Genomic DNA, 27,850 nt, shown 5'->3' with positions numbered 1-27,850 from the left:
CCAAGGATGACACGAGCGAAAACTTAAGCACGGGCTCAGATAGTTTTCACGCAGACACTTCGATCCCTGTTTTTTTTAGAAAAAGAAAAGAAAGACAATACCTGTTTAAAGCTGCAATCCTATGCAGACTTCTTTGGGGCGCGGGAGGGGGAGCCCCACTGAATCCAAGGGGACGTGCATCCTAGTAAATATGCCTAGGGGTGTGCCTTCAGTGTAGCAGGTTTATGGTCTACTCTAGGGGTGGTGGGATTTCAGTCTTGCCAGGTTTACTTTATTTAATTTTAAAATGGAAACCTCCTTGTCTACCCAGGTGCTTAAATTTAACAAAGCAAAAGCAATTAAGGCCTCCCTAATCTGTGCTAAATAAAGTGTCCTTAGTGTGTTTTCTTGCTTAAGGTGCAGAAGACCTGAGAGGACAGTGCTCTTTGCAATAAATCTTACCTGGTTGTAGATGGTCTGCGGGAGATGGTCCCCACCCTTCTGTGCCTTTTGTCCATGTCTGAAGTTTGTTATGGTAAAATACAGTCTCTGAATTCCCCTTAAGATGCACCAGGCTAGCAAGAAACTGCTCGAGTCCTTTATTTTGAAATAAGCTATGCCTAGGATAGCTGCTTCAGGAGTTTCACTGTGACAAACTATCAGAGTTTAAAAAATAAAAATGGAATATAAAAGTGCTTTCCATTATCAAGTGAGCTACAGCACCCCAATCATTTTCAAATAGGCCACCAGGATCAGCACTGCCTTCATGCCCCTCCCTTTCTATGCAGTCTCTTTGCATCTCTTTTGAGTGTGAGACTTGATTTGCCCAGAGACCAGGGCACAGGGGGGCTACACATGGTCAATAGAATCAGGCTGCATGGTTGAATTCAAGCAGCGAAATCCCTTTTCAGGCAGCATCACATGGTTATAGTGCTTCTCCAGAGAGGTTTTGTGGAATGCAGGCTGGGGAGAAAGGTTCAGCTTAGGCCAAGTTCTTACTGTGGTTTTGCTGGGTCATCACTTCATACTATAGGTAGAAGGGGACGTGGGTGGCGCTGTGGTCTAAACCACAGAGCCTAGGGCTTGCGGATCAGAAGGTCAGCAGTTCAAATCCCCACGATGGAGTGAGCTCCCGTTGCTCTGTCCCAGCTTCTGCCAACCTAGCAGTTCAAAAGCACACCAGTACAAGTAGATAAATAGGTACTGCTGTGACAGGAAGGTAAACGGCATTTCCATGCACTCTGGTTTCCGTCATGGTGTCCCGTTGCACCAGAAGCAGTTTAGTCCTGCTGGCCACATGACCCAAAAAGCTGTCTGTGGACAAACGGTGGCTCCCTCAGCCTGAAAGCGAGATGAGCACTGCAATTCCATAGATGCCTTTGACTGGACTTAACCACCCAGGGGTCATTTACTTTTACTTTTTTTTTTTTACTACAGGTAGGTCTCACACAAATAAATACTCCTCCATAAAAACCCCCAGCTCTGTTTAGAGAACTAGCAAGTAAGTCAAAGCCCATTCATGGAGTGCTAATTTTTATGTGCAGGTGTGTGTGTGTGTGTGTGTGTGTGTGTGTATCAGTAGCCTGAAGTAGATTCCCAGAAATGGGAAAGTAGTTACACCCTAGGCATGGGTTTACCAGGTAAGCCAGACCTTGTACTTCCTCTTTCCCCTCCCATGGTGGTCCCCACCCCAAAGTTTTAAAGCATGCAAATTCCCACTTCATTCTACAATCCCAAGAGAGGTTCAGCTGACGCCTTCATTGTATACCTTTAGGCACCAGGTAAAAATGTTCCACTTCAGCCAGGCCTTGGGCTGATTAACATCTTATACCCTTTAAATGTGTTTGTAGGATGGTTTTTTGTTCTTACTATTTATTTTGTTTTTATCTTGTATTTTTATGCCGTGAACTGCCCTGAGATCTATGGATGAAGGGCTGGATACAAATTTTAACAACAACGATAAAGGTCATAGATTATTTATTTAGCCGAAAATTGTGTAACAAAGGTGCCAGGTGTCTGGTATACGAAGGGGGCGGGGCAGCGACCTGCGCTGAGAACAACTTGGGGAAAGGGTGCCCCCATGACTGCCCCCACAGGCGACACACCATGCCCCCGGGATGCGCGCCAGCCACGCCTATGCCTGTTCTCCATGCTGGGGGCTGCAGCATGCTGCTCCGAGACTGCCAGGCAAGCCTCCCTGGGGAGAGCATTCCACAAACAGGGAGCCAATGCAGAAAAGGTCCTAATCTTCTGTTGCCACCCTCTGGGACTTTCATGGAGGAAGTGATTTTTGATGTATTGTCATCCTAAGCCATTTAAACTCTGCTCCCCCCCGCTGTGGTATTGTTTTTGTTTGTTACTATGGGATGTATTGAGGGACACGGGTGGCGCTGTGGGTTAAACCACAGAGCCTAGGACTTGCCGATCAGAACGTCGGCAGTTTGAATCCCCGCGACGGGGTGAGCTCCCGTTGCTCGGTCCCTGCTCCTGCCAACCTAGCAGTTTGAAAGCACGTCAAAGTGCAAGTAGATCAATAGGTACTGCTCTGGCGGGAAGGTAAACGGCGTTTCCGTGCGCTGCTCTGGTTCGCCAGAAGAGGCTTAGTCATGCTGGCCACATGACCCGGAAGCTGTATGCCGGCTCCCTCGGCCCGTAAAGCGAGATGAGCGCTGCAACCCCAGAGTCGGTCACGACTGGACCTAATGGTCAGGGGTTTCTTTACCTTTATGGTATGTATTGTGTTTTTATATTGTTAAATAAATAAATTGCTTCCAGTCATGTCAGAGAGGGGCTGTTCCAGAGAGGTGAGTTGCCTGGGGTCCATGCCTTCCCTGGCAAGTCTTGTGGTATGGAGCAACAACATGATGTTTAGCAGTGCTATGAGAGCAGCAGCCAAAGTTCGAATATCTGGGCAGTGTTTGCAGAAGGCTACCAAGTGGAGTTTTCCTGTTTAAATAAGAGAGATGTTACAGGACCTCTTGGGAGCCTTGCTACCTCCGGAAGGAAGCTTTGCTCCTCTGTTACGAGTGTGAAGGACAGGCACTCTGTACTTGCTCCAAGGTACTACTCTGTATTATATAATATGATGATGACATGTTTCCTCAAGACGCATGGCCAGAGAGGGGGAAAGAGTGGCGTTCAATGCTTGTGGTTCAAGAAGGAAGGGAACTTCAAGGCCCGCAGCCCTGGCAAGCTATTAATTAATTAATTAATTAATCAATTACATTTATATTCTGCCCTTCATCTGATGATCCCAGGGCAGTTCACCACATATTTGCCACCCTGTTACACTATTGAGGTGATGCCACAGTGCATAGCCCTACATTTGTATCGGCACATTCGCCCCCCATTTTAAAACAAGGTGCTGATCGGGGTATCTTTCTGATTTGAATTATATGCCCTGGGAGGTCCAGGGGTTGCTAAAGGCAAGAAATACTGCCTTCAGAAGTGGAAATAAGTCGCTGTACAGCTCAGCTAGAGCCGATCTAAAGAGAGGTATCCGTGTAGCAAAGGAGGCGTATAGACAGCGGCTGGAGAATCATCTACAAAGTAACAACACCAGGCAGGTGTGGCAAGGTGTACAAGAATTAACAGGGTATAAATCCAAGGACTCCCTGGCAGACGAGGGAGGGGCATCCCTCGCTGAGGATTTGAATGCCTTTTTTGCCCGTTTTGAAGTAACATCTGCAGCAACACCTGCTGAGGCTTTACCAACACCACCACCACTCCCTGTGAAGGCTTTGCCATCATCACCACCATTACCATCATCAGTACAAAGGAATGTAGTAGTCTCTGTGGAAAAAGAAGAGATGAGGAAGGTGTTGAAGGGAATCAACCCAAGGAAGGCCACAGGGCCAGATGGGGTAGCTGGAAGGGTATTGAGAGACTGTGCAGATCAACTAGCAGGAGTTTTCACTGGGATTTTAAATCAATCCCTAGCCCAGGCTATTGTTCCATCCTGCCTAAAGTCCTCTATTATCGTTCCAATAGCAAAAAAACCTAACCCGGAAGATCTGAACGATTTTCGTCCAGTAGCACTCACACCTATAATCATGAAGTGCTTTGAAAAGCTGGTACGAAATTATGTCATTGCCTGCCTACCAGAGGGACTGGACACATTCCAATTTGCTTATAAAACGAAAAGATCGACAGAGGACGCTGTGGCGATTGCCCTCCATGCCGTCCTTGCACATTTGGAGCAGCGGGGGGGGGGTTATGCCAGACTGCTTTTTTTAGATTTTAGCTCGGCATTTAATACCATTCTACCACAACGTCTGATGTCTAAACTGGAAGATCTGGGGCTTCCGTTATCACTTTGTGGGTGGATATTGGACTTTTTGTCAGACCGCCCCCAGAGGGTTTGGTTGGGCCCTTATACCTCTAATATGCTTAAGACTAACATAGGAACACCACAGGGATGCGTACTCAGTCCGCTCCTTTATATTCTTTACACGTACGATTGTGTCGCTACTCACCCTAGTAATAGGGTTGTCAAATTTGCAGATGACACAACCGTGATTGGGCTCATCTCTGAAAGGGAGGGTGAAATGGATTATAGAGATGAGGTGGAGCTGCTGACAGAGTGGTGCAGAGCTAACAACTTGCTCATAAATACAAGGAAGACAAAGGAACTTGTGGTGGACTTCAGGAGACAGAAGAGCAATGTCCAGCCACTTTTGATTGATGGGGTCTGTGTGGAGAGGGTAACAACGTTCAGATTTTTGGGCATTGAATTACAAGAGGATCTGTCCTGGAGTGTCAACACAAGGGGGCTTGTGAAGAAGGCGCAGCAGAGACTGTATTTTTTGAGAATACTAAGGAAAAACCATCTTCCGCAGAAACTGCTGCTTGCCTTCTATCACTGTGCCATTGAGAGCGTGCTTACTTATGGCCTATGTGTGTGGTACGGAAGCTGTACTACCCAGGACAGGATGGGGTTGCGCAGGGTTGTGAAGGCAGCAGAGAGCATTGTTGGCTGCCCACTTTCCACCTTAGAGCAGATTTATGCCACAAGGTGCCATAGGAAGGCACTGGACATAGTAAAAGATCCATCGCATCCTGGTCACTGTCTCTTCGAGCTCTTGCCGTCGGGACGGAGATACAGGACGATGAAGACTAGAACGAGCCGTCTTAAGAACAGCTTCTTCTCCAGAGCGATCTCGGCCCTGAATGGGAAGACCGGACTTTGAAAGTCATCAAATCTCCTCTGCTGTATTTTACTATATTTTTTAATTAGTGTTTTTATGGAGTAACCAAGTAATTTCGTTGTCCCCGAAGGGGGCAATGACAATAAAGATATTATTATTATTATTATTATTATTATTATTATTATTATTATTATTATTTCATCTCTTTGAGGAGGGGGTACCAGCCATTTGACTTTGGAACCTGCTGCTTAATCAAAAGTGTCCCATTTTCGCCTGACCTTCTTGTCAGCCAGTGCCCTTGCAGACTTGGGCTGTGCTTGTGGAGGCATAAATCCTGCTCAATGGCTCAGTTCATCTGTGTGCTTATGATGCATCGTAATCAGCCATGGTATTTATTTACTTCTTTGCTTGTTTGTTTTAAAGGTGGGATGCAAATACTGAAAAACCAACAAGCAGGTTTAGCATTTGTTATAGCTTCACTAACAAATTGTCCTGTTCTCATTTAAGAGTAAGACCTTACATTGTAAAACTCATTTGAAACCAGTGTAACTGTCACAGACACCTTTTCAAGAATAGTGAAAATTGTGGTTTTTCTGAAGGTGCTGAAAATTCTTGGTAGAAATTCAAGCTCTTATGACACAGATTTTGGTCTGAGACCAGCTGGCTCCCACCTAAGCCCTAGGAACTGCAATTTTGTGGAAAACAGTTTATTTTAATTTAGCTAAGGCATTTATAGACCACTTAGCATTTCTAAGTGGAGTACATAAAAATAAACCATACAGAGAATAAAACAATGATTTTTTTTCATAAAACTAAAGCGGAACCCGAATACTGTCTGAAAATGCCTGCTGAAATATTTGCCATGTGCCTGAAGTTCAGCAAAGAGGGGGCCTGTCTAATCTCAGGCCTGCACGGCATGCCTCTGACGCATGGCAGACCACCGACAGAGATTCCCCTAAAAATCTTACGAGATCGGGCAGGGATGTAAGGGATCAGGCAGTCCAAGGTTTTGATTGTTACAGATCCCACACCCCATTACTGAATCACAAGACTTCCAGACTGGGATCACAATACAATTAAATAAACTGGGAAAGTGTTAAAAAATGTATACTGAGGGCTCACCCACACTTCTACATAATAATAATAATAATAATAATAATAATAATAATAATAATAATAATTTGTTTGTTTATTTGTTTATTTCATGATTTCCAGGCACAGGTATTTCTTTTGTTTTTCTTTTGTCCTGCCGCTTTCCCCAGGAAAAGCCTGCTGTTTACTGCTGAATTGGAACAAATGACAATCAGGTTTTTGAGGATTGACGTATGTTCTGTTTCAGCAGTAAGGAGTGGGTTTTCCTGGGGAAGGTGGTGGGACAAAAGAAAGCTTCTTGAACCTGTGCCTAGAAATTATGGAATAAACCAGGAGAAAGGGTGGCCGAGCCCTGCGTGGAGAAGGCATTATAGGCTGCAGTCATGCAACTCTACAGCCAGGGCTTTCCCACTGTTGGCTATAGAACAACTTGCCCCTCCTGCAACTTACAGTTTATAGCTGAGGGTAGGATTTAGCTGTATCTCTGGGCTGCAATCCCACCTGCTGTATCTTGATTCTCCCTCCCATGTCTTGGATGTGTGGCTCCAGATATTGCAAACACAGCCTGAGTTAACAGCAGATAAGATGCATTTGATTCTGCTTTGGTAGCTGGGTTGACAGAGGAAGAGGATCGCATCCGCTCAGCTGAATTGGGCAAACAAGCAAAACCATGAGAGTGTAATCTTCTCTGTTGCAAGTAAATGGTAAAAGAAACTACAACTCATTGATTGACATTCTGCAGAGTCAGGCCCTTAAACCACCATGACCCTAGAGATGCTGCAGTTCAAAAATCTCCAGCCTCGTCATTAACTACCTATTTAGCACTTGCCCATATTTGATAGCTGACATGCAGTAGCACCAAGCATCTAACTACATTCCATACCTGATATGATATGTAGTATTTTGACCAGGTCTGATAGTTAATATACACTAGTTGTATGTAACTGGCAGCATTTGAAATCTGACATGCAAGCATTTGGGGTTTGTCAGGACTTAACTGGGAGCAGCCAAAATCAAACAAACAAAGGGATGCAATCAAGTCTAAAGCATTCCAGTTTGATTTTTTTGGAATAATATTTCACATTGAAAGCTTCTCAGCTTTGAATTACTGCCAAAAAAGAACCTAAACAAAAAAACCCAAACCCTTGTTATAGCACTTTGGACAAGTGATAACGCCACATTTCCAAAAGTTAAATTGCAGCGCTGATTAGGCTTTTTATTTTTAGGGTGTCAACTCTGAAATCACAAAACTGAAGGCTTGATCATAATAGGATCATAATTGCACAGTAATACACATGATCATGTGGAGAAATAACCACAAAAGAGGATGTAGAATGGAAGGAAAATATTGTGTTTATTGCCTTTGAGGCTTTGGATTGGAATGGGAATATTTCTCAAATGGTACAAACCCGTCAGTCTGATTTGTGAAGCTGCAAAACTCCTTCCATTCCAGAACTAATTATCTTTCCCTCCCTTGCCCCAATTTATGTAACCTTTCAATACAACAATTTAAAGACAGGTTTGAACCCTTAAATGAATTATATAAATAGTTCAGATAAATAATGGAATGAATTTAATGAGGTCTGCACTACAATAAAGGCATGGTGATTTTCAGTCACTGTCATTTAGGCAGGATGCATAAGATTTTAAGAAACATCTAAAATGGGCCAGCTCTTGAAAACGGGTTTAAAAATTTCATCCGATCCATAAAGTGGCAGGTGGCTGCTTGGGGGCAGATATTGAAGGAGAGTCTCTAGGTAACCTTTATTTTATGTAGAGAATCTAAAAGTGCAGGGTTTGACCTTTGAAGCTGCGATTCTATGCCCATTTACTCGTAGAGCCATATCCACCGTTTATACAGAATAAGGTAGTTGAATTCTGGAGTATTCCACTTCAGACCACAGATAGAGAGCTGAACTTTTAAAAATGAAACCTCGCTGCATGTAGAAAATTAGGAGGCAGGGCTTCGTCCAGGTGTCTCCTTGGTGTGCTGGTCAAGGCAAGAGGCATTTTACAGAGGGAAGAAGCATTCAGAAATGTGACCTTCACTTGCAGACTGAGATGGTGTGGTTCAAAATTCTCCAGCCTCAGCTTCTCATCATTAAATTTATAAACAGGTCTGCCTTCTAAATAGACATGAATAGAACAATGAGCAAAGTCTGACACTTTTAAATTCACCTGATATCAGGGGCAGAGCTGAGAAGCACCCCCCCCCCCACGTAAGTCTCTCAGTAAAAAAACAATAGAAAGTAAAAGTGGTTGCCTGAGTTTCAGATCATGTGAGACAGGCTTTTGACATGCTTATCCCTTGTTGGAAAAGGAACTTTATATGCAAACTGGTTTTGCCTGCGTAGTTCACCCCAAATCCCCACCCAGATGCTCCGGCTGCACTCATATTTCCCCAAGCAGAAAACCAGCAGTCATTTGCCTAGCTGTGGATTGTGCCCCACTTCTCCACCAGCCAGCTGATCAGCACAACTGCCCATTGTCTGACAAGGCTCCATGTTGCCCTGGGCTCCCTTGGGAGGAAGGGTGGGAGATGAATTTCATGAATGAATAAATGCATTAAATACATGTGTGCATCCCAGGCTGTGGAGGGCACACACAATTGGGCCAGCACAACTTCCTCTGGATTTATTTTGGCAGAAGCTTTTGTGGACTAGAGCCCACCTCACCAGATGCTGAGCTGTAGCCCATGAAAGCTTCTTCCTTAATACACCTGAGACTCCTTGTGTATTTTGCTTCACAAAGTCCATTGTCAGGGCAGTAGGTCTTCCAGCAGAAACATCATGGCTTGAAATGCCTTCTATTAGCTGCACGCCAGCTGCAATCATATCTGGATGGAGATAGCTTGGCCATAGTCACCCATGCTCTGGCAATCCCTTGCTGAGACTATTGCAATGTGTTTTGTTGTTGGGTTGCCTTTCAAAGCAGTCTGAAAACCACAAGTTGGTTCAAAACGGAGCCACAAAGTTTGCAGACTGAGACCTCGTATTATAATACGCCACTGATTTATCAGCTGTGCTGGCTCCCAATCTGTTTTCAGGCTCAGTTTAAAGTGCTGTTGTTTCAATCTTGAAGCCCCTTTCCATTTTAGGATTAGGTTACTTGAAAGGGTGCCTTCTCCCACACATGCTTACCCAGACTTTCTCTTCAGAAGCCCTGATCTGTCTGCCCCACAGTGGCAGGAAGACATTAGGGAGAGGCCCTCTCCGTGGTGCCATCCTGGCCATTGCATAGCCCCCTCCCCCATGAGGCTCTCCTCCATGGACTTTTCAGCAAAGACATTCTTATTTACCCAGCACTTTTACACAACTTCTTTCTCAGAGTTTCCACTGGGTTCCCGTGACATGTCCTGCCGATGGAAGCCCTGCCCAAGGACTTCTGCTAGTGCAATGGAGCTCTTCCCTCTCCTTCTCCATGTCCCACCCAAATTGGCTCACGGGGTCAGGAGAAACCCACAAAAAGCGCACAGGGAGGAGAGGGGAAATCTTTACACTTGGCAAGCTGAAATGCTTGTGCAGACCAAACATGCCACCCATTGTGGCATGTCTATAATCCAAGCTGCTGGCTTCTTTTATTCCCCCCTTCACTAGAAATGGAAGTTCTTATGCTGCATTTTATTGTCTTTGTATTTTTAACTGGTGTATTTTTGTACTTGAGTGTCGCCTCTCATTCCAGTCCAGAGAGCATATGTTGATGGACAAATTAAGGGTGGTCTTTTATTAACCTGCTCCCTCAGAGCAAAGATTTCTAGTTGTGCAAAGGGACCTTCCCTTGTCCCCCCCCCTCCCTGCACATGCACCCCAAACCACCAGTTCTTCTCCAGCGGGTTGGGGGAACAACCAGAACAGATTTAGGGGCTGCACAGCAGGAGGAGAAGGGAAGAACATTCAGCTGTGCAAGCAGAAATCCTTGAGCTGATAGAATGATTGCCTTAGCACTATGTTGGATTCCACCCTCAGTAGGAAGCAGGACAACCCAAGCCCTGGCCTTGCAGTGGTGGGGCATGGCGGACTGGTGGAGAAATTACTACGCCTGCAGCCCCATCACTCATGTCGGCCCGGTCAGAAGGTAAGTGGGCAGGCAAATAGCTGTGTATCAATAGGACCCAAATGAAGACTGATGTTGCCCAGTGATGGCAGTGAGGCTGGCTCAGTCATTCCCAACCATGTCCCACTTCAGAGATTTTTGTAGTTGCACCCACACATTCAGCAGGTGGAATGAGAAACTCCAAGCCCAAGAAGTGATGATGGCTGATGGAAGTTTGCAGGGAGCCAATCCACACACCCCAGACTGACACAAAGCAGGTTTGCAGACTAAAGAAGCAAATAAGAAAGATGGAAGGAGTTTCACAAATGCTGAAGTACTGGGTGATGCATGTAGTGTTCTAGTTTTAAAGCCCAGTGTAGGAGGAATCTGAAACCACTGAAAATAAAGATCTCAGCCCATTAGAATTAAATGGAAAGATTTGCAGACTTCAAACTATGTGGGGGCAACTTCTGGCTCGTGGAGCTTAATAAATGGCACAACTCTATTTTATATTATTTATTTTATTGAAATATTTATAATCTCCTGTGTGAGTTTGTGTCTCCTAATATTTTTAGGTGTACGAGTGTGGAGCTTTGGCTACATGCATAAGGTCTCACCTTTGCATCTTAACACAAATGTAACAATTCCTACCTCTTAACTGAAAGGTCTCTCTCTCTTTTTAACATGCTTTAACCACTCAGATTGTACTCCGCCTGATTCATAAATCCCAGCAGTGATATAGTATTGCCAGAGTACATTGCAATACTGGAGCCACCAGCTGCACATGTCTTTCTGAAATGCTGTCCTGCTGAGAGGGAAGATGGTGTTTGAGTGGGAAGGACCAAGATGACTGACTCCACTTTGAGGCTTCATATCTAGATCCAGACCTCAGTGCTGTGGAATTGTGCACCAGAGGAACCCGCTTTCCCCCAGCCGTAAGAAGGGGCGTGTTAAAAACACACTCTAGAGTGTTAAGTAGGTAATTAATTCACATTCAGTTATTTTCATACACACTCTAAGGGGCAAATAATGATATGGTTCACAAATGCTTATACACCTCTTGATGTATCTTTTAGCCATTGCATGCTTGCTGCCTTGCAGCTTAACTCACTCCTTTCTGGTGCTCGATCTGTGAATGCTCTTTTACACAACAACTACTACCAAACATGAACATATACGTGAGAACTGATTATTAGTGTTTCCTGTTCCCAGTGCCCAATGGACCTTCAAAAGTGGCCAAGAAATTTAGGAGCCTGAACACAATGGACCTATGGTGTTTCCCCATCCTCTGAGAACACAGCATTACTGTGAGTGCATAGGTAACAGAGGACAGAATCCAGCAGAATAGAATCACAGAATTGTAGAGCTGGAAGGGACCCTGGAGGGTCATCTGCAACCCCTTGCAATGCAGGAATCTCAACTGAAGCATCCATGACAGATGGCCATCCAATTTCTGTTTAAAAGTCATTCCACTGTTGAACAGCTCTTACTGTCATAAAGGTATTCCTGTTGTTTAGTTGGAACATGCCCAACTCGCTCATCCGTTCCTCATAAGGCTTGGTTTCCAGGCCCTTGATCGTCTTGGTTGCCCTCCTCTGCACACGCTCCAGCTTGTCAATGTCCTTCTTAAATTGTGCACCCAGAACTGGACACAGTATTCCAGGTGTGGTTTGATCAAGGCAGAATAGAGTGGTACTATTACTTCCATTGATCAAGACACTAGACTTCTGTTGATAGTATTAGCTTTTTTTGCTGCTGTATCACACATGTTAAGCTTGTGGTCCATCAAGACCCCTAGATCCTTTTCACATGTACTATGGGCAAGCCAGGTGTTCTCCATCTTATATTTGTGCAGATTTATGTCAAATCTATTTCAGGCGTAGTGACTTAAGCATGTGCTGAACTTCTCTTGTTGCAGTAGATGGGGCTCTTTTAATAGTGATTTATTCCCTTGCTTTGTGTTTTATAGAAATTTCCTTTAAAACACATGCAGCATACCCTGTAAAATTAAAATACGAGATACCTTTCACTCTCCTGAAGTACAATTATGTGCAAAATTAACCTGGTATTTCCTTGGTTACTTATTAATCATAGTTCATTTAACACAGTTCATTTCTGGGGAAGAAGTAAACACTTACCACACAGCCCCCATTTTCCTTTACCTTTACAACCTGATTTTTTTTTTAAAAAAGGGTGGTGGTGGGGAAGCATCTGCCTGGAAACCAAAGGAGAATGAGGAACGGTGCCTGTTATCTTGGGGATATGCAAAGCACATTTTATTTCGCCTTTTATCTCTCCAATTGTATGTTGATCCCATACATATAGATTGATTTTGCACAGGTAGATAATGAAAAGTCAAGGGGGAAAATTTACACAACGGCACTCAGGATCTCAGCTCTCTATTGGTATATAAATTGGTTTATTATTTCATTCTCTTAAAGAGGGCCATTCGCACAGGGGAGCACTTTAAAATATAGCATGTTTAAACATAAATTGATTTACCATTCATACGCCTTTTTCCCCTTTGTAATTTCCACACCATTTTGGGAAGTTAATTTTCAAAGATATTTACATGTAAACATGCTCTTGTTTATTCCTAACTCTCTCATCCATCACCTTCTTCCTATAGTCAAGGCTCTAATGTGAAATATCTGATAGGATGACAACGGCAGCTGCGAGCCCAGAACACGTAAGTGTTTCTCTCTCCATTTGATGATACCTTGCGAGCCTCGCTGTAATTCACCATAAGTGCTTTGCTTTTAGACAGCGTAACCTATAGTTGGGGAGGCAATTCCAGTGGAGAGGGAGGGGCTGTGTGCTTGGAGCAAAAACAACAACAGAAACCCCAAACAGAAATGAAAGGAAACATTATTAGAAAACATTTTCTGGACATTTGGTGGCACACATTTTGGCTGCTGCAGCTTAAAGCAATTAATTCAGGATACTGACATTAACTCTCTAGCTCATTGACAGCTTGGAGCTGGGACTAAAAATGCTAGTTCTCCAGGGAAAAGAGGCGGCTAGTTGGCTCTTTTTCTGGACTGTTTGCTTATAGGCCCAGAGAGCAATCTTCATTGCAGAATGAAATGCAAGGACACAAACAATGTCCCAGGGAGAGAATGGGAGATGGGAGTGAACAGTTTGAACTATTTGCTCAGCAGAAGGGCAGCCACAATTGCCGGCCAATGGCTTTCCCATGCATCAGCCAGGGCTTCTTAGCCTCTTTTGTTGTTCTGCTACTTCCTTCGGCCAGATAAGAACACAGCTGCAGAGAGTCCAGCTAACTTTGGGCCTGGCTTTATTCACAGAAGTCTCCATTCATGTTTACTGTATTTATTTGCTGCATAAGTTCCTGTCCTATTTTTTTTTTTTTTTGAAATGTAGGTTTCATTTTCCCACTCCGAAATGAGAACTATATTCTGTAAAAGAAAAAGAAATATTTTTTTTTGCAGCTTCTTGTCGTATTTCTGCTACTTCCCATTTCCTTTGCTTTCTTAGAGAGATGGAAAGAGTCACAGAGAGGTTTTTACCAGATCCCCAACTAAAATTGCTTAGTTAGTGTTCCAGCCAAAATTAAACAATATCAATTTTGTCGATTTTGAGTGAGTAGTACACAGTCTCCGCCATTTACAGTGTTTACCTGGGGCTGGATCAGGCCCATTCTGCAGAACATTTCATGAAATGTGCATAAGACTGCAGGTTTAAGTCCTCAAGATTCCAGTTAATTTTTCTTTGTTTAGTGCTAAAAAATGTCTGTAGGATGGAAAACACTTTCAATGCCAGTCTACCATACTGAATAGGAATGCAATGGGTTTTCAGCAGTGCCCTATTTCGTGCTTCATTGAAAAAGTGAAGAGATTTCAGAGGTGGTTATATGGCAATCAGATAAAATTCTCCTGAGGAATAATCATCATATGTGGTGTGAAACATGCAGCGTAGGGTGTCAAATGGACCCCCCTCCTGCTCAGTAATTGGCAGCACATAAAAGACACCCACACGATAGCTTATATATGCACACAGACTTTTATAGATCCCTCACATATAATGCTTCCACATATGCAAAATAACTTATCACAGATACATATACAGTACATGAGGACACAGGGTTATATAAAAAACACAGGGTTCACATATAGAAAACTGAATTGATTTTGGGGTATTAAAAATGTAAATGTCCCAAGTACACATACAGTGCCACCTGTTTGTGAATGAATGGTATGTGTGCATTTACATATTTTTCCTACGTTAAAAGATTTATACGCTGTTTTCCATGAAAGATGCCACTGCAGTGTGATATGGGCACATTCTTCCACAATAATGCAGAACCAAAAGTAATGAAAGTATCTGTACACCACCCACAATTGGGGAAACCCAACCATTCACGTTTATGTAAATGGTTACGTGTGAGTATTATCATAGTTGTTACCATATTTTGCTGTTTTCTTTCTGGTATTTTCTTAACCACAGTTTAAAATATAACATGTGAACTGTTTGCACTAGCGGACTTGTGCAAGTGGTCTGACTTCTGTGTTAGCTTTTTATATTTGGTCCAGAACTTCCAGTTCACTGAGTATCTGATTTCTGGTCAGATCTGCATGGAGTGCTTAAATACTAAAGCTACTAATGATCTGTTATGTGGAATGAAAACCAGGGCAATTGCCTTTCATGTAAACCAACATAAGAAGCCTTTGTGCTGATTTTTGCATAGGTTTCCATGTCTTGACCTTAAAGCTGTACTTCTATAGTATCACCAATGTACAGTGCTTTACAGCATAACATCAGTGAAAAGCATAGGGCTCTTCTTCCTCCAAATTTAAATCCCAGATAGCTAGTTAGAAGATTAATTAAACTTGAATGAGTGTAGAATGAGGTAGAAAGTCATTTTTTAAAAGCAACACGAGAGAGTGATTTACTGTGAACAAATTGAACATTCTCAGTCAATGTGTAACCTCACAGGAAACACAATGTTTGCACACCACTTTTTCCAGTGTGAAACCTCTGAAACTGCAGGGATTTTTCCTCTACTGGGTGGTCAGGAGGCAAGGCTGAAAGGCAAAAGAACTCCTATTGTCCTCTGCTGTGTCTTAACAGCTGACCTCACGTGCCTCTAAAAAGAAGAAAGCACCTGTTTATCTCCAGTTATCCCCTGCTTCTATGAGCACCAAGCTACCCCCACAGAGAGAGGGTCCTTGGCTGGCGGGGGCGGGGGGAGTATCTCTAAAAGTGCTTTGAAAACCCCCACATCAGCCCTGATCCAGATATAGTCATACACTGATCAAGACATTCTTTCAGGATGCTCACTTCCACTATGGCTGGAAATCTTTGCCCACTCTGTCTCTGTCACCACATCCTGAGTAGTCCTGAAGACACCTCCAGTCTGAGCAGGGGGTTCTCATTCATCAAGGGGATCCACATGTAGAAACCAGTTAGTCAGGTCCTTTGCTTCTCTCACTAAAGGACAGAATTTCACATTACGCAAAACATGAGGCTGCTATGGCGGGGGGATTTCAATGTGATTTCTCTCCCTCCTAATATAGCAGATCATTCATGTGATGTCACTGCAAGGTACCATTTCCCCCTCCCCCTCCACATCAGAACTGCTGCTGCTGGGGACCGGGGATACCTGAAATGATAACAAAACCTTAACATGTGCCGCTTATCTGGGAAAGGAGGAGAGCTTGACAGAAGGATGCTATTTTCAGCAACAGCTCCATGTCTTGAGTAATATGTAGCTCCACCATAAGGGAGGAAGGAGTCCCTTGAAGGCACCATACCTGTTTTGGGATGATGGTGGCATCGCAAATTATTTAATCAAGATTCAGGTAGGTAGCTGTGTTGGTCTGCCATAGTCGAAACAAAATAATAAAAAAAATTCAGCTGAAGAAGTGTGCATGCACACGAAAGCTCATGCCAATGACAAACTTAGTTGGTCTCTAAGGTGCTACTGGAAGGATTTTTTTATTTTATTTTTATTTTATTTAATCAAGTGTAGTGGAAGTACATGGGATTGGGCATTATTTCCAAAAACAAGAAGATTAAATTGATTTTACCAGCAAAAAACACCAACAAACAGCGGCATGTATTGCATATCCATTATCTTGCTGTGTCTATCTTTATATATTATTTTGAATAATTATACCTTCTCCCAGTAGAGAGAGTGTGCTTATTCAGCACCAGCGTCACAATAATCTCTTTGGTGCCAGCCAAAGGCATTTTTATTTGACTAGGCATTTTTATCTGTGCAAATCTTCATTTGCTTCCAATAATTCTGTTTTATTGTATTTATCTACACTGTACACCACTCTGAAATCCAAATAGGATGAAGGATTGCATATACATGTTTTAACAAAAAGCAAACCCCCTCAGACCCATGACTTGAAATCACTTGAAATCACAGGACAAACGGACGTGTGGAGGGGCCTCAGCCAGTGTAGACAGCACCAGGCTAGATAGACTAATGGTCTGATTTGGTGGCATTATGTCCAAATTATGTTTGCAGTTATGAATTTGGTGTCTGATTTGGTGGCATTATGTCCAAATTATGTTTGCAGTTATGAATTGTACTATAAATGTTTTGTTTTCTTCAGAATGAGGGACAGCAGAGACTGTGGTGTCTTTATGATATAAGGTTTATTTACACAATAGTGCAACCTATGATGGAGGAGCTCACAACATCAACACCCGAAGTGGGTCTTGCTTCTCTCATAGCCGCAGCCTTGGATTCCATCAGAAATCAGGCATGGTTCTGTCTCCAGCTGCCCAGCCTGCAGCCTGCCAGCTCCTAACTTCTAGCACAAATACTGTAAATCAACTCTCAACTCTGGCCTTTTTCTTGCTAACTACCAGTGAGTTGAGGGAGGCCCACTCATGTGTTGTCTGGCACATAGCCACTTCCTTTGTTACCTTAATGGCCCATACTTAGAGGGATGTTACCTCACCAGGAAAGTAGCCTGGCTATTCTAGAACTGAATCTGTGCTGAATCCAAGAAGAGGACTCAAGCATATAGCCTTAACCCCCCCCCCCCATTCATAACAATATGCAATCCCTCAATCGTGTAGCAACCCTGCTAAAGTTACGTGACTTTAATCTTGCAAGTGCCTGGATGGGAGACCATATTAGAACCTCATACTAGTCACTCTACCATGACCAAGAAAGATGACCCTAGATGTCTATGCTAAGACCAGCCCTCATTCCTAGTGGCTCCCTATAAGTTTCATGAGATGAAATTATCTCAGTTTGGCAAAACTGTGTCAAAACCTGCTCTTCTAACTAGTAGAAGGGCCCATAGTCATTGCCCACTCCTTCCTACCCACACTTCATAGCTGATAATGCAAGGTCCAGCATTCATTGAGAGACACTTCATGGGGAGTGCAATATATACTGCCCCACATGTATGCTCCCACATCCCTGCAGCATAGAGGTTATCTGCCATGATGGTCATGCCGGACGAATCTTATTTCTTTTTGAAAACTAGAGTTACAAGCTTGGTGGATCAGGGGAAGGCTGTGGATGTAGTATATCTTGATTTCACTAAGGCTTTTGACAAAGTCCCCCATGATAACCTTGAAGAGGGCTGGACCAGGTCACTGTCAGGTGGGTTTGTAGCTGGTTGACTGACTGACCCCAAAGAGGACTCACTAAGGATCCTCGTTATCCTGGGAAAAAGTGGCAAGTGGGGTGATGTAGGATTCTGTCCTGGGTGTTGCTGTTCAACGTCTTTATAAATGACTTGGATGAAGGAATTGAGGGGATGCGCATCAAATTTGCAGATGGCACCAAACTGGGGGGAGAAGTAACAATGCCATAGAGGCAGAATCAGGATTCAAGATGTTATTAACAGATTGGAGAACTGGGCCAAAACTAACAAAATGTGGTCGGATGGCCATCTTCCATGGATGCTTTAATTGAGATTTCTGCATTGCAGGAGGTTGGACTAGATGACCCTTGGGGGTATTTTCCAACTGTACAATGCTATGATTCTGTGGTGTGTATTGCGATAGTATTTTGCAAGTTAATAATACTAACCGTAGTGGTGAACCAATGGCAGCATCTAATATTAATTTTTGCAGCTTTTTAAAAAAAGGACTCTTTCCTCCTCAGAAGCAAATCAGCTTCAGAAAGGCTGCTGAACTTTCTCAGGAAGAATAAGCAGAACTATCTCCTGGCATTTAATTAACCAGACATAATGATTATAGGTAGTACTTATGATGCTAATTTCCAAAACAGGAGGCAATGAGAGACTGCTGAGTCCCTAATGATTGAATTAAAGGAGCAAATACAGTTATGCAGCATTTAAATTAGGGGTGACACTTATGACAAGTGTATGTTTAATAAATATGATCAGGATAGGGTTTTAATCAGGATTTCCACTCGGGTTAAACTAGATAAAACCCATATAAGCTCTAAAAGGATTGGAGAGGGGGCTGGAAGAAACCCTCCTAATAGAAAGGACATCAACAGGTTTGGCAGGAAACTCGCATCGCCCCCCCCCTCACTTCCTGAAGATATAAAGCAGCCTCACCCTGCATAGTCAACATGCCAGACTGGCCTCTGGAATGCTGGTTTCAGCTCCATGCTAGCATAGGCAGGACTGGGCACAGAATCTATGGCTATCCACACCGCACCTTTAAAGTATGTAGCTTCGCCCAAAGAACAATGGGAACTGTAGTTTGTCAAGGGTGCTGCAGCACTGTGGAGGGGAGCAAGCAACAGTTCACAGGATTCTTGGGGGGAAGCCATGGGCTTTAAACTATGGTGTGGATGTTTTATATGCATTTAATTTTACAATATCTGTATACCACACAATCTATATCATTCAATAATAAGATCAGAGTTAAATGTGGGTAACGACAGAGATTGACAAATCCCATGAAACATATCCTGACACGGGAGAAGTATTAACATCCTGCTAATCCAAGAGGATTCTTGCAGCAAGGGAGATGAGCAGCCTCTTTAACAACCTTCTTCAGATTACCAGGTGCTGTTAATGACAAAAACCATACTCAGGCTGTATCAACTGCAATGCTCCTAGCTCCCTTCCCTTAAGGGTAAAGGGGTATTAGAAGCTTAGAGAAGCAAATGGTCTTCTGTCTCCTTTCTTCACTCCATAAGATGTTCCTGCCGCAGCTCATGATGTTGCCCAGGGTTGGCTGAAGACGTTTTGGCACCTGGGGCAAACCACAAAATGGTGCCCCCTTCCCTGGCCAGGAAAGAAGGGGTGAGTGAAGAGTTACCTCTGAAATAAGGTACTGACTTCTTCCACCCCTTCATAGGTGCCAGCTCCCTGAGGGCCTGTGTGCCTGAGCACCCACAAAGTTCCCCATGAAGAGGCTGGGCACCCACGGCCCCAGGCACCCACAGTTGTGGGGCCACGTTGGCACACCTGTACCTCTTTTCCCTTAGAGCTTTCTCTCTACTCTGATCATCTCAGGATTGGAGAAGTTCAGCCAATCAGTTACTGCCAGAGGCTTCATTACCAATGCCACGCCTCCATCAGCTAGCAGATTAAACTCCTGATTGGGGGGGGGGGTCTCTTTGCTTTTTTAATGGGGCATTTATACTTTCAATTTCTTCAAATGTACTGCCAAAAAAGGGCTCCCCTGTACTTTCTTATGATATAATGTGCCTTTTCTGTTTTAGGAAGTAAGCTGAAGTGGCATTGATGGCTCCACAGTCAAGGACTGCAGCAAGAGGCCAAGTCTTGAGTACCATTCTTAGCACACCTGACTTTTGAACTTAGCAAAGGTATGCAACGTCAATGTGATTTCTGAGAGAGAATGTTTCCAGCACACTGTAATCAAATGCGGCTTTGCTGATGGATTGTTCAGTTATATTTCCACCATTGCATATGAGTAAAAACAATAGTCCTAAAGCAAGACTTTGGTTTTAGATGATGCACCATGTGTCATAGAGGGCTTTACCTGCATTCCTTACACATGAGAAATGTCACAGTGGTTGTAAGAAAATGTATATCTAACTCGAAGATGGAACCCACATTGCTCTAGAAAGCACAATTCTGAACTATAGCTAGAAAAAAGTCATGTTTCTTTGAGACCGTACATACTGAATGGACACTCTACATTACCCAGAGCATGTACAAAATTCAGTCAAGCTATGCACATTCCACAACACTTTATGTATATTGACCAGGAAATGTGCACGATTCCCTCTTCATGGGCAGACTAAGTGCACATTCCCCATGAGGCTTGGTGAATTCATACAATGGCTCATTCCTATGACTATTAACTGATCAATTTACACCCCCCTTTAACATATACATAGACACATCACATTCTCTCTCATGCATACACATATTTGACTTTAATGCTGCCTGATTATAAAGGTACCCCTTTCTCAGCGCATAGCACAGAAGCACAGCAAATTTCCCATGGAAGAAAAGAGTGATCTTCCTCCATGGCCGGCTCCCTTGTTTTCCATGTTGCAAACTGAAAAGGGGCTCCCTTTGTCTAGTCTCTCAAATTCACAAACGCCAACTTGAGAAAAAGATGGGGGGCATGCGCATGCGCGATGACACACACATGGTGCAGGGATGCAGAGGTGTTGGAGGAGCCAAGGGGCAGTATGGCTTCAATGGTTGGCGGCTTGTCTTTTCTGGTGCTCAGTTTCCTCCTCCTCCTCCTCCTCCTCCTCCTCCCACCATCACCAGCCCATGGCAGCAGGAGGAAGAGGAGGGGCCACCAGGCTCTCCCTGTTGTACTTGGCTCTGCGATAGGCCTCCTCTGCAATGGATTGTTCTCAACATTGGGGGCCTCATAGAGTTGGCACCTCTGCTCAGGCTGGAGGGGCAATCTGATTTGGAAGCTGTTTTTTATAGTTGGGAAGTATCACCGGACCAGCTGAGGCCTGTTTATGCATGGGATTTTCCTTGGCTGATATGGCTAGTCTTCTTGCAGTTTCTTCATTCCTTTAGTCAGAGTTTGGTGGTAACACATAGGTTGAATTCTCACCTGACATTTCTCAGGTCACCATTCTAGAAAAGGAGAGATCACATGGTGAAGATGATGATGAAACAGAGCAACATAACCAATCTTATTTTTCTCCATGCTGATATCCTTGGAATAAGTGAATACTTATCTGCCCTTTCACAGTAAACGTCAAGAAATCACTGAAAGGAGAGGTGCCTTTCAACCCTGTGATGGAATATAGAAATTGTCTCCTCTGCCTCAGCCCTTATAGATACTTATGTAAAAAGTTATGAGAAGTCTGTGTGCCTTCTAATCCTGTCATGACAAGATCATGCTTATTTATGAGCCCTGAATATAAGGAAGGATACCTGTATCAGCACATTTATATTTTTGATAGAGGGTTAGGTAGAAAATAAAGCCATGAATCATGTGACCGGTATGTCAACCGTATCATTCTAAAGAGCTAGTTGATGACAAGGCAAAACTTGCTTATTTACTGAGACATGAGGAGAGTAAGCTTCTTATTTATATTATTTTTTAAAATTCTACTTTATCTTTACATCAAATTCATGCTCAAAATGTCTGGTGGTGTGATTCCTTCTTAAAACCTCCTGTGACACTGAACAGCCCAAATCTCTTATGTATGTTTTAGAAGGGTTCGAATCCCCGGGGCGGGGTGAGCTCCCGTTGTTCTGTTCCAGTTCCTGCCAACGTAGCAGTTCGAAAGCATACCAGTGCGAGTAGATAAATAGGTACTGCTATAATGGGAAGGTAAACAGCATTTCTGTGGCTTCCATCACGGTGTTCCATTCCACCAGAAGTGGTTTAGTCCTGCTGGCCACATGACCTGGATCTGTCTGTGGACAAACACCGGCTTCCTTGGCCTGAAGTGAGATGAGCGCTGCAACCCCATAGTCAAGTTTGACGGACTTAACTATCCAGGAGTCCTTTACCTTTACCTTTTACCTAGTCAATGCATAGATTTATGTGCACCTTGGGAAGAGGAATCACCAGAAAGACCTGCCATTTTCCTTTTCTTTTCCACTGCACCAAATACCACTTCCATGTTACAGCCCTTCCCCTTCTTCAGGTTTGGTTTCTCTAGGATCTTTGGTTTCTCTAGGATGGTGCAACATAGAACAAGTTTGTGCAGCTCCTAGAAAGACAAGCTGGATGTTCTGGTTTTTGGGCCAGTCTAAAAGAGTTTTCCACACAAACTGCAGAACAAGGAGAAGGCTGGAATGGGGATCCAAACGAGAGAGAATGGCAAACTCCAGGGGAGATGGGCTGTAGGAGAGGGAATGGTTGAAAGGAAAAAGGTCAGAGGGAATGGTATGAGAGGGCCGGATCAAGAGGGAGGGCAGAGAGTGAGAGGGAAAAGATCAACTGGATCCAGCAGGTGGAAATGACACTTCCTTCAAAACATTTCTTATGCCCCACTCATTTTTTAAATGTGAATTAAGCTAATTGAGAGTGAAGCAACCCCTACTGACACAACACTGTTGTCCCATTAGAATCCTTCAGTCTGTGGATATGAAATATGATTAAAATTCTTCTTGCTCCATTTTAACCCATTTCTATCAACCTGGGGGACAAACAAACAGTCACAATTGTGGTTTTGGTAGTTGGCTTGTTGACAAGCTTTGTAATGAGAATGCAAAGAAAAGAATTAACATCATCTCCACTACTGAAGCCTCAGGAACAAAAAAGTGCTGTGGACTTTATTGCCCTCTTACACTGGGTGGCAATGATACTGAAGAAAACGAATAAAGTACCGTATTTTTCGCTGTATAACACGCACCCGACCATAACACGCACGTAGTTTTTAGAGGAGGAAAATCCGTAGGCATGCCACCCATAGGCATTCCCTCTATAACACGCACAGACATTTCCCCTTACTTTCTAGGAGGAAAAAAGTGAGTGTTATGGTGCAAAAAATACGGTAATTGAAAATGTTGGTGCTTTCATGAAAACAAACCTGTACTGTTTCTTGCCAGCTCTAGGTGCTCATTCACAAACACAGTTGATGGAATAAATGCATTCAGGTCTCTTAAAAGACACGTGACTTCCAGATGAAGCACCTGGGACTTCAGAGAAAATACAAGGTTCAAAGCTTGTCTGTGATCACAGGCTTTTGGGTTTGATCCAGCACAATGGAATCAACTGCAACGGCCCCATTGTCTTTGAGGATGCAAGTGCAATTCCAGCGCACAAGCCTTTACATGACCCTTAGGCAAGTTATTTATAGCCTCCATTGCAACTCTGTTCCACCTCTGACAGGCAGAAGGCTGCCCTGCCTTAACGGTTGGGCAAGGTGGCCCTTTCTGGGTCAGGAACTCAACTCTTCAAGGGTCTCCCACTGTGAGCCTTGAAGAGAATGGTAGAGAGCCAGGGGATGAGGCTGTGCATTTAGAGCCATGAAAGGTTTTCTTAACAGAGGCTGACATTCTGTTTTATACTGTAAGCAAAATGACATACCTTCATGTATCCTCCTGCCTCTTTGGGGTACAGAGCCTTGTGAATAAAGCATGTGGAATAAAGCAGTGGTTTCCAGACTATGGCTTTGAGGGGCATTGGAGCCAACTCCTTGGGGCCAAGTGCCTTTGCCCCCCCCTAAAATATTTGAGTGGGCCAGGACCTGCGCACTGCATCTTGTGATCAAGTGTGTAAGCTTTTAGAGGTCTGTTAAATCAAAAGACCTGTAACGACAATCTTCCCTTAATAACTGCTTGCCCACCCCTACTAATCTGCCCTCACAAACTGCAGCTTTGGAGGAGATTGGGGTGTGTTCTAGGTTTCAGTCATCATGGATAACAGGCCTGGCCAATATCTCACAAGAATCGTGCTTAGGAATGTTAGCCCAAATCCTGGGCAGCACAGGACAGATGTGTTGGGGGTTCCTCAGTAGGCAAGTCAGTATGGAAAGGGTTCTCTGAAGAGGGGAAGTTTGAAAATACTTTCTCTACAGAGAACACTTAGGTTGGGGGCACTTTAAGAAGCGCTGGCATTTGCTGCAGAACTTTGACTCTACTTTCCCCTCCTCCAAAACAGGGGTAGGTGGCTATTGCAAGTGCTGCTGGCCTCAACTGAATTTCTGGTTCAGGTAGAGCAAGTGGTCATTCACAATGCATGACCTTAGCAGCAGACGGCATCCTCTGGGAGAGCGGAAATAACGGGGAGTGCAGAAAGATGGCCACTGTTTCATTTCAAAGTGTTGGAGTGGAGATAGGAGCAGCCTGCCACCACACATTAAAATGTTAAATAAACAGAAAAGCAGATGTTTCTGCAGCTCACTGCTAAGGAAATCACCTCTGCATCACATGAACTGGTTTGGGGTTCCTAATACCCCAGGACAAGGCAACAAGCTGGCTGCTCCCTGAATTTGCCATCTTCAGGCAGCTGTGAAGTGTTTGCTGTAGTCCTAAATTACACTCGCACTGTTCAGCCCAGATTAGCTCCCAAAGCACCACACTGCAATTATAATTCAACACAAAGGGATAATATATTAGGAGTGTGTATGGCAGTCTCTTCTGGCTTCTGCCAGTTGACCATATAATGCAAGATCTGGGCTAGACTTCAAGGCTCATTAGTGGTAAAGGCTGCTCTTCCACAAGGTCCTTGTGATCCACAAGGAATCATGCTACTACTATTTCATCATCAGATTATTGCTCTGTGACAGCTTCCTGCTCTCCTCCTTGGGAGGAATAATAGTCAAGCATATTCTGGAGCCCTAAGAATGGCTTATTGCACTTGCAGTAGCACCCAGCTCAGATCACCCAGAGAGTCACATCCGTACTTTAGCTAACTTGAGAGGGCTGGCTGGATCCTTGGAGCTTATATGCTTGCTTTTTATTTGTACACTAGTTGAAGCAACCCCTTTGTGGAGAGAGAAAGCAGGGTATACATTTGTGAATGAAACAAATAAAATATTTTAAGTGCTGGAAAGCCTTTTTAAAAATGCAGTGTTTCCTCTGTCTTTTCTTTTAAACCATTCTGCTACCCCTCTTTATCTTTCTGCACCCTAAAGCACACACTTGATTCCTTCTCTGCACTACTTCACAAAATGTTTGCCTGCCCCCCTTGTCTGCTTAGTCATCCCTCCTGCTCTTCCCATTCCATAATGCCTGGTCTCTTCTCTGTGCTTCACAGCCTTACCAAGTCTCTACCCCACCAATTCTCCACAGGTCTGTCTGTGTCACCATTTCTCAACTACCCCGCTTATTTTTTCTGCGTCCCAGAGGTTATTCTGCTCCAGCATATGTCTCCTGATCTCTGCTCCCCTCCCCCCTTCCATTTCCTCACCCCACCAAACCCTCTTTCATATATATTCTTCCTGTGCTTACCACTGTGCCGTTCCCTTCCGTTCTGCACCTTCATTAAAAATGCAGTGGTGTGGAACAACTGCACCACACTAATATGCAGCCAAGAATAAGTCTGACTTAATTCCTAGTCTAAAAATGTCAGATAATCTGGCATTTCTGATTAGAGTGCTTGTTGAAGCATCTGTCCCACGTGAGCTCCTTTCAAGTAGCTCAAAGTCATTGTTTTTATATCTAAAATGAATAACCAGCCCTCCCTCATTTTTCAAGGAAATTATGCTGGCAGTATTTTTTCTCCTGTAGGTTACCTTCTATAATTGAACTGCTAGGGATGTCTGTCATATAAAGAGAAAGCTTGGTTTATCCCAGCCTTTGATGAGTTGGAGAGAATGTCTGGTCAACTAACATTTTGGGATTAAAGGGGACTAAAAGACCTAGAGACGCATCACATCCAAAATGCTGTGCTATGCAAAGTCCAGACTGGCTTCACTGTTTGTGGAGCTATAGATGATGCCTATTGCTCTGAAGGTACTCTTTTCCATGATTAAATTCACATTTCATTTTTTTTGCCATGCCACACCTCTCTGTCAATTCAACTTCCCAGGGCATAAAGAGTTACATCAAGGAAAGAAACTCACTGTGCAACCCTAGTCATGTCTACTTGGAAGTAAGTTGCGTTATGTTCATTGGGCGTTTCTTCCTGGCACATGCGTCATGGATTGCAGCTGATGGTTCCTTTTATCTGCATATTTCACCCGCCAATTTATGGGATTGCAAATACCTCTGCATACTGAGGTGTGTAGAAAACTTACGTTACAGAAACTTCATTTACAGAATAGCAAAACAGTACATGTGGAAGAGCAGGGGAAAGCAAAGAAAGTATGAGCCACTGCTCTGGGTGTGCGTATATTGGGTCAGTCAGTCATCTCTGATTCATTGGTTGCCCAGTTTGCAGCACATAGGGAAGCCAAATGGAAATGGGCTCATACTTTTAAATACTCTGAAGGAGTGCAACTAAAACATGCCTCCAATTTTAACTCAGAAAAAATTGTGCCCCACTTAGCAGATGTTTGGGAAACACTGTACCTTACGTTGAACAGCCCACATTGATATCAAAGGCAGCAACTATTTTGCTCTAATTGTTTCTTCAATTCAAGTACGTTAATAAAAGACAACTGAAAATGTCCATTGTAAAACAATTTGCAATAAATTCTGCAATTTAATTTCCCTTCCCACCTGCCAAACCCTTTCTATTGCTTTTGAACAATTTGTTCCGTGCCTAAATCATGACCTTCAGGCTTTGTAGAAAGTAGGCAAGGCGTCTGCCTGAAGGACTTCAAAGCAGAATCAAGGTGCCTCCAAAGCAACAATAGGCTTGAGCCATGACTTGCAAGGCGGCTCCTTCACCTTCCATTTCCCAGTGTGGTTTTGTTGTTGTTCTTAGTTGCTACTTGAACCACAGACCTGGCAATTGAATGATGTTTCAGAAACTAAATGGGAATGCCCATGAAAGGTGACCTGCTTTGTGCTCGTGACCAGAACAAGCAGAGCCCCAAAGTGCAAAACTTCACGCCCCAAGGTTGTTCCAGCAGTTTAATAGCAACCTTTTCCTTGGGGGAGGGTCTTTGCTTGTGTCCAAGTTTGATTTGAGCCCAGGCTGCAAGGTTTGGAGTTCCTGGTGAAAATCTTTACCTTACACATTGGGTTTGAACAATGTTTTGATCACTGTTCAAATAGTCCACAATGACTTTGTATGCTGGTGGAAGCATTTGAGATATATATATATATATATACACACACACACGCTAGATATGAATAGCTATGGTTTCAATACAATATTAAGTGTCTCCCCCCCCCCCTTTAGGTGACATGGCTTCTTTGCTTAAAATAAAGAAAAACATTTGCTAATATTATAATTTGATTTCTATTCATTTTACTGTTGAACATGGAAAGACAAATCTGCTTTTGTTAGAACAGCAACACAATACAGCATTGTTTGTAGGGCTGGCACCTGTGGCAAACTACACAATAGCACCCCCCACCCCCAGGGAAGAAGGGTTGAGTGAAGATCTACATCACGAACAAGTGGGGAGGAGATATTGAATAGGAGCCTGTTCTTTTAAGAAATGGTGGGAACACTGGAGAAAGCAAAAACAGAAGGTGCCTCAAAGAATCATAGACCAAATCAAAGGTTCAAAACCCAATCTCTTATGCATGTTTAGTCTGAAGTAAGTTTCATTGGGTTCAATGGTGCTTTCATTCAAAGACAGGAACCTGGTGTAACACAGCTGAAAGGATGGGAGTCATTCTTGGGTGCCCTGCGGGCAGATGGTTTGTAATAGCAGCTCATGAATT

At 43.6% G+C, this 27,850-nt stretch overlaps 1 long non-coding RNA gene across 1 annotated transcript in view; it reads left to right on the top strand.

Annotated features, from left to right (window-relative positions):
* LOC310681251 overlaps positions 1 to 25,248 on the top strand; it is a 43,313-nt gene extending 18,065 nt beyond the window's left edge. The window contains exons 2-5 of the long non-coding RNA XR_014513168.1: positions 12,880 to 12,939; positions 19,363 to 19,468; positions 19,891 to 19,995; positions 23,174 to 25,248. This is a non-coding gene — a long non-coding RNA (uncharacterized lncRNA). The remainder of the gene's footprint in view (positions 1 to 12,879; positions 12,940 to 19,362; positions 19,469 to 19,890; positions 19,996 to 23,173) is intronic.
* Positions 25,249 to 27,850: the final 2,602 nt, after the last annotated feature.

The sequence above is a fragment of the Podarcis tiliguerta genome, assembly GCF_965153285.1.
Source record: "Podarcis tiliguerta genome assembly, chromosome: 7".
NCBI lineage: Eukaryota > Metazoa > Chordata > Lepidosauria > Squamata > Lacertidae > Podarcis > Podarcis tiliguerta.
Note: the sequence above shows the minus strand (reverse complement) of the source record. Positions and strands in the feature narration are given on the sequence as shown.